The sequence below is a fragment of the Misgurnus anguillicaudatus genome, chromosome 3, assembly GCF_027580225.2.
Source record: "Misgurnus anguillicaudatus chromosome 3, ASM2758022v2, whole genome shotgun sequence".
NCBI lineage: Eukaryota > Metazoa > Chordata > Actinopteri > Cypriniformes > Cobitidae > Misgurnus > Misgurnus anguillicaudatus.
In genome coordinates, this window is record NC_073339.2 from 37,531,744 (window position 1) to 37,539,314 (window position 7,571).

General features: G+C 35.8%; 1 long non-coding RNA gene across 2 annotated transcripts; it reads left to right on the forward strand.

The window, feature by feature from the left end:
• Positions 1-1,608: 1,608 nt before the first annotated feature.
• Positions 1,609-4,405, forward strand: LOC141353636 (uncharacterized). 2 transcript variants are annotated; one of them, XR_012360737.1, is made up of 3 exons: positions 1,609-1,765; positions 2,917-3,014; positions 3,743-4,400. It is a non-coding gene; the product is annotated as an uncharacterized lncRNA (long non-coding RNA). The 2 variants fall into 2 exon arrangements; XR_012360742.1 differs by having other exon boundaries at positions 1,619-1,765; positions 2,914-3,014; positions 3,743-4,405.
• Positions 4,406-7,571: the final 3,166 nt, after the last annotated feature.

The following is a 7,571-nucleotide window of genomic DNA, read 5'->3' on the forward strand; positions in this document are numbered from 1 at the left end:
TTTGGCCATTAAAATTATTCTCCTTGCTGAGCATTAAGACAATATAGAGAATTGTCCTCTTTCAGGCAGATTTGCAACATCTCCAATGGTTTAAAACTTCTTCATTATTGCACTGATTGAGGAAATTGATTTTTTTATGGTTTTAAGTATTTCCTTACAGCCACTTTCTACTTTGTCTAGCTCAACAATCTTTTGCTGCACATCAAAACTATATGTGGTTTTATCCATTGTGGTGAATGATAAAGGGGATTTGGACTTAGTGTTATGACTGGACAACATCAAATTTTTTTAGTCACTTTGGTGTGCTAAGAAAATGTTAATATCAATAGGAATACATTTCAGAGATATTTTACTCATAAAAATGTCTAGGGATGCCAATAACTGTGTCCAGTGTGTATTAGAGAAAAACATTTATTTTATAATGTAAACCACCCACACATCATTTTAAAGGTGACATAGATACGGGGTATTTATCCTTGTTCTGTGATGTGACATGTAGACAAAAATTTTTTTGTTTGGGTCTGTAATGCCTTAGAAGCTTCCTAAAAACCTCTCTCAGATAGCTCTATTAGGGTGTGGGATTTTAAACAAGTGGTTTTGTACCTATTTGGCTCCCCCTACTGGCTTAACTTGCAATCTCATTACTGATTGGCTGACTTTGCTGCCACTCCAAAAATGTAGCCAATTATTTTAAAGTGGAGGGGCAGTTAGATGCCTGTGATGTCATAAGCATCAGTTTTTTAGACTTGGCTGTTTCCTGGCTGACATTTCTAAAAGAGGAATTTCTATGAGACTGAGATGTTTAGCATGTTTAGCACTTTTTGTATGTTTGTGAATGTGGGTAGACTACGATTATTCAACAAAGACAAGGTAAACATGTTTTTTCATTCTCTGTCCCCTTTAATTGTTTTACTTCAATAAAACATAAAAAATAAGCTTGAAAGTAGAAACATTGTAGATGTATTTATTTGCTCATATTTACAAACAATGCCAATATTTTTGTCCACAACTCCACTGCCTATCTGTTCATACATATGGTTAGTGCTGCCTATCCATACAGTATTTATTGGTAATTATACATACACAATAATAATAATATTGCCAGATTTTTTGTAGCTTTATGAATTCTGCAATAAAAGTGTCTGTTTCATTGATTGTATGGTCATTAATGTTGTCAATGCACTAAATAAAGTGGCAAAAACAGATTTTTTTACACAGCATAAATCCTTTGCGATTTGTAGTTCAATACAAAAGTAAAACTGCTAAATATACTCAAAAACTAAATGTTTAATGTTATTTTTAGCTTATAGAGAGCAATACTACTACTAATATTATTCAAAACCATTTAATATTTTTGACCTAACTAAACTAACAGTTCACTGCATTTGTAATCACTAACAAAAACATCTTTACATTGTGTTAATATTATTTCTAGAGCACGTGTAAATAATGCATGACGTGTAATAAAGAATCATAAAACTTTTTATAATATTTGTTTTAATATTTGTTAATATTGTTATAAAATTATTGATGTAACTAAAACATGTTTCTGCATTTTTGGCAACCGACAAAGCATTTTTACAGTGTGTTTATAGTATTATTTCCAGAGCATGTGTACATAATGCATGACGAAAGAGGGAGGTGACAGTAGGATCTAATAGGATCAGGCTCGCTCAGTCAAAAACTCTTATTGCAGCTGTGACGATGTTCTGCAGAACGACCTGGGCCAGGCTCGCACCTCTGACACGCAAAACACTCTCAAATGGTAAGAAACAACTATTTATCTAACCATAAATCACTCTCATTATTCAATACATTTTCATCTTTAAAAATGAAATGCACAAATAAATAGCCTTTTATGGATTGATCCAAATCCAAGTATAAAATATATGGAAAGAACTTGATTAAAATGTTTTGAAATATTTGGATCAATGTAAGTAGTAAAGGGTGTATCAATGCTGTTCCATTTTACCCCAACCCAGGACATTGAGTTCTGGTGTTTGTGTTATGTAACAAGTGAGATACACTTTTCAAATCTGTCTTGACATACGTTAAATATCATAAATGTAACTCAAAGTCAGTTTACCATTGCAGACAGCCGGGGTGTGCATACTAAACCCTGCATGCTTCAGTGCATCTGTGGGAAATTGCTGGATTTGATCTTGTTTAAATTTAATTTCCTGTAAACAGATGTACTCAGTTTGAACTGGCTCCAGCCTTTATTCTTTTAGCATACCCGTCATTGTTGAAACAAAATATCAAGATGTTTAAAAAAATGTTAAAATGGCGCTTTTACCTCTGAGGTCTAATCAGTTTATGTGCTGGTGCACTGTATGCATGATTGAACTAAACTGATGTATTCACACAACCTGCTCAGGCATTTCCTAAAATTATCCAGATAGTTGAAAATGGCCACAGGGTTTACTGCCAACATGGGTTCTGCCACCCACTGTATTAAACCAATATACTAACCCTAACATAAGCTAGTGTTTGTGTGTACAAACATATAACCAGTAATGCAACTAATTTTGTCGAATTGGAAACTTGTATATTGACACCATGACTGCACATGTTGTTCAGATGTCCTGCAAGGAAACTATCTTCTAATAATCTGTTGATGCACGAATAAATGAGATTAAGTGTATTGCTGCAGTCGCCTTGTTATTGCAATAGCTTTGAAGCAGCAGATCCCAAGCAGAAATTAGTGGCATTAAAGACAGAAACGGGTACTTTATGTGGGCAAGGTCAGAAGTCATTGTAAAAGATTTTTAACCTGAAGGCTTGCGAAATAAAATATGTAGATGTATATGGAGATAATTGTTCTACTCATAAAAATACATAGGAACCATTTGAAGTGTAAAGCTTTCTGGCAGGCCTGCTTGTTGCTGATATGGGCTTCTCTTTTATCTTCAGCAGCTGTCCCAAAACGACAGATGTCCTCCGGGCTGCCTGTATCAGGTACAAACATCGCCTTTATGGTACTTGGTGGAGGCTCACTGACGGCTGCTCTTTATGTGAGTATTTTTATTTTCTCTGCCCTGTGCCACAGTATTTCAGAATGCTTTGATAGCAAGGAGTCAGATTTGTACTTTTCAATGCATACACTGTAAAATGCAAAAGTTGGATCTACTTAAAAAAATTAAGTGAAAAATTAAAGAGTAAAAACCTTTTAAAAATTACACTGTAAAAAAAATCTGTAGAAATTACAATGTTATTGCAGCTGGGTTGCCGGTAATTTACCGTAGATTTAAATTGATGTTATTTACTGGCAAGAGTTTGTTCAAAGTTAAATACATTTTAAATATTAACAAGTCTTTATCTTTACAGAATAAAACTATACAACAGCCTCATGCAAAGCATTCTGGGAACCAGAAATCATCATCAACCTTTTTCTGTTTTTTGCTTCAGATTTTGTTTCCCAGAATGCTTTGCTTGATGCTGTTTTTTTTTAGTTTTACTCTGTAAAGACAAAGACTTGTAAATTTTTAATGTTCATTTAACTTTGAACAAAATGTTCCCAGTAAAAACATAAATTTATACCTACGGTAAGTTACCGGCAACCCAGCTGCAATTTCTACTGAATTTTTTTTACAGATAAAAAAACATAAGTGAGAAATTTTAAGTTAAAAAAATTCAATTTGTAGGTGTTACCATTTGAAAAAATTGAAGTTAATCCAGTTTATATAAAAATGCATCATTTCTTCTACTCCTGTGTATTTACCTCCCACCTTTCTTCATACAGGCTTATAAAACAATAAACTCTGACAGTGCGAGGTATAATGACAAAATCGCACAATATAAAGCCAAATCTAAAAGTAAGTACAGACAAATCCTGGATTTATTTATTTAGTTGGTTAAGGTAACTTGTAAATATCAATAATACACTGTCAGAAGAATGGGCAAAAATGCTCCATATGGGGCAGTACACTTTTAAAAGTTGCAATATGTACCATTGAGATACTAATATGAACTCTTTAGGTGCAGATCTGCAATTTTTGAAAGTGTACCTCCCCAGTGACAACTAGGGGCCATTTTTTATCTTTTTCTGACAATGTATCAGTGTAAAGGTTTTTGTTTCTGGGTTTTTCAGTTAGTCGTCACCATTAGTCTTTGAACAGTAGTGATGTGGAATAATTTATACTGACAGCTTAGATTAAATCTTATTGAGAGTTATTTTACTTTTGGATTCACATTGGATTGACAAGGGCTATGTGGCTGCCTTTGTTAATGTTCTGGTATGTCTGGTTCCTGTTACTGTATGCCTAGATTATCTCTCTCTGGGTTTTGCGGACATTTAAGGTGCAGTGTGTAATTTTTAGAAGGATCTCTTGACAGAAATGCAAAATATTATACAAAACTATATTATCAGGGGTATGTAAAGACCTTTCATAATGAACCGTTATGTTTTTATTATAATGAGACGTTTTTATCTACATACACCGAGGGTCCCCTTACACGGAAGACACCATTTTGTGCCGCCATGTTTCTACAGAAGGTCTTAATGGACAAACTTTTTTATTAAGTTGTCTCCAACAATGACATGTTTGTCCTGTGTCGGCTACGTAGCTTCTCTATGCGTTTCAAAAGCAAGGGCTGAGCTATGAACTGAGCTGTTGCTTGCAATTTTCAACCTCACAACTAGATGCCGCTAAAATTTACACACTGCACCTTTAAACTAGCCAGCTATACATTTAGAGGTGGTTTTCACCTCTTTACGTCTTTTGATTACATGTTATTAACTAACTTTTTGTTCTTCCATTAGGTGAGGGGGGTAAGTATAATTTTTTTAAATAAATGTTGTCATAACAGCATGTCTGTCTTTGTGTGTTTGATAACACGATTCAATTTTATTTAGAATAAATACATCTGTTGCATGCAGTTTGAAATTAAATTCAAAATATTAGAGAGGCTTTACCCTGCCCCTTCTTGGGTTGCCAGACACATACATGAGCGCAACTGCTTTTGTTGTCTGCAAATGACAAACCTGCTCATGTGGACTTTTGTAACTTAAAGGCGGGGTGCATGATTTTTGAAAAACACTTTGGAAAAGCGAGTCGAGCCGAGTACCAAAACACACTTGTAGCCAATCAGCAGTAAAGGGCGTGTCTACTAACTAACATAATTTCCTGGGTTGTGTATGTGTGGGGCGGGTCTATCAAAAGAAGGTCCAGATTCTATTGGGGTAGGGGCGTGTTTGTTAAGGTGATTTCAAATGTCAACATTGGCTTTCAGAGATCATACCCTGCCTTTAATCTGCATTTCAATTCGAAAGATGCGTCCACCAGAGAGGTCACTTTTATGGGCCACACACAGACCAAACAAATCGACCAAGCAAGAAGACTTTAGTTTTGATTTCAAAAACAGGGTCACATTTATATACCGAAAATTTCATTACCATTACATAAATCACATGTTGAGGAACATTGCTTTCCCTATTGTGCAATAAGGAAAAACTTTTTTTAATGCTGCTGCATTATCTTTCTGTATTTTGTATAGGAGCAAAGGTTGCAGTTACAGCAGCAGAAGCAGTTGCAGAAACTGCAGCAGTTGAACTCACCACTGTTGAAGCTGCAGCAGAAGAACTGATATCTGGGGTGCTTGCTGCTGCAGGTTCTCCTGCAGAACATTCGGCTGCTGCGGCAGTGGAGGTCGAGGTGGCAACACCTACTGTTGCAGAGGCGGGGACACCTGTTGCAGAGGAACCTGCTACACCTGTTGCTGAGGATGTTGCTGCTGATGCTGCCCCTCCAGTTGCCGTGACGATGGGTGAAACATCTTCTGCTGAGGAAGCTGGCTGAATTTGCATCAAACTATATGTTTATGTGAAATCAGCATGAACTGTCTTCAGCTGGAGACTTAGCACAGCTGTGCTCCTTTAAATTGAATAATTATGTGGTCTGTGTCCTCAAAAGTAGTGTCCTGTATCTCACTGTGAAGGGAATGAGAAGGAGAGATTTAGAAAATAAGAGTTGAAGAATTCAATAAAATATTTTAATAAAGAAATATTTTATTTCTTTTAACTGTGTTAAACTGTTTTTATAAATGGTTTTTAACACTTAAGTGCTGATCTTGACTTCTTTAGCCCTACTGTTTGTGCATCCTTGTTTGTGTATACATGTGCAGTAAAGCATGTTCTCTCAAATAACTTTTTGGTAATTTTTCATTTGGAAATATACACACGTGCCCTAATCTAAATGTATAGTTATTTTGGAGCTTCTTCCCTCCAAAATGGCTCCTGTAATTCTGTAAAAAAGCTTTTAAGTTTCCTGTACATGCTTTACAAACCGCTTTGGCCTTATAAGCATTATTTTGTTGTATCACATATTTTTCCTGTATCACAAGAAACATAAAGACAACTGTTGTTTATTATAACCTTTTGTAATGATAACTCAATAACTTTTGTTTGTTTAAACGTGCTTGACCAAATCTTAAAATGTAAGCGGATTAAATATGGGGAAGTGTTTAGAATAAAGACTTAAAATGTGATTTTACTCTGACTATGCTGTTTTTCTGTATCATTAGAGGAATTTCTGCATGAAGTGTTAGTTTAGCTTATCTGCTATACATTTTTCCCTTACCAGGCTTCTATAAATATTAAAGGAACAGCGTGTAAGAAATGTATATCAATTAATATCAAATACTTATATCACTGACAACAGTGGTCCAGCCAGGATATTGTCATTTTAAAAGTGGAGTTGCACCCCTAAACTGATGTTTATGTTGTCATGTTGTGTATTGGCCACCAGTTGTGTGATTGCAGTACCAGTTTTGGCCACAATCCTACATACTGTTCCTTTAAAGCTCACGTAACACACACTGCTTCTGCATTTCTGATGTTAATCTAGAGTACCTATAGAGTAGTATTACATCCTTTTTATATCCGAAGAGTCTTAAGTTTAATCAAATTTATAAAAGAAAGATTAGCTTTACCGAATCTTTCCGATAACGTACGAAAAAATGAAGAAGGAGGAGTTACTACCGCGGGTGGAGCGAGTACGAGTCATGCAACACTATGCAACACTGTTTTAACTCATGATGCACTACATGTTCGTGTCATTTATAATACGCGCCTATTTCCAACATAAAACAGAAGTCTTACTTACCGCGTGCAACTCATGACCCGGTTGGGGAAATCCAGCTCATCAAACACACACGCAAAATTCCGCTGCTACCCCCGATTATATCCATTGTTTCCATAAGGCTGACTTTCTTCTCCTTACATCCAAAAACACACTTCTTCTTTCGTGCCATTGTCGAGTTTTGAAATTAAACAAAGCTGTCTCGCGTGATGTGATGTTTCCAAGTTCTAGCGTCTCCCGCTGATTGACGGGTGGGCGGGGTTTTCCGGGGGAAGTGCCCATATAAAGAAGTGATACGTATAGAAAACCCCTGAAACATCAGCTGGACCTGTAATCGAAAAAAACTTTCCGAAACTTGTACGAACCCTGGCGAAGTGCATTTGGCACAGAAATACTCTGTAACAGGCCCAACTGCTTTTTTGACACTTTGCCTACGTTTAGCATGAGGAAACAACTCTATAACTGTGTTAATAAGTCAGAATGCTTGAAATA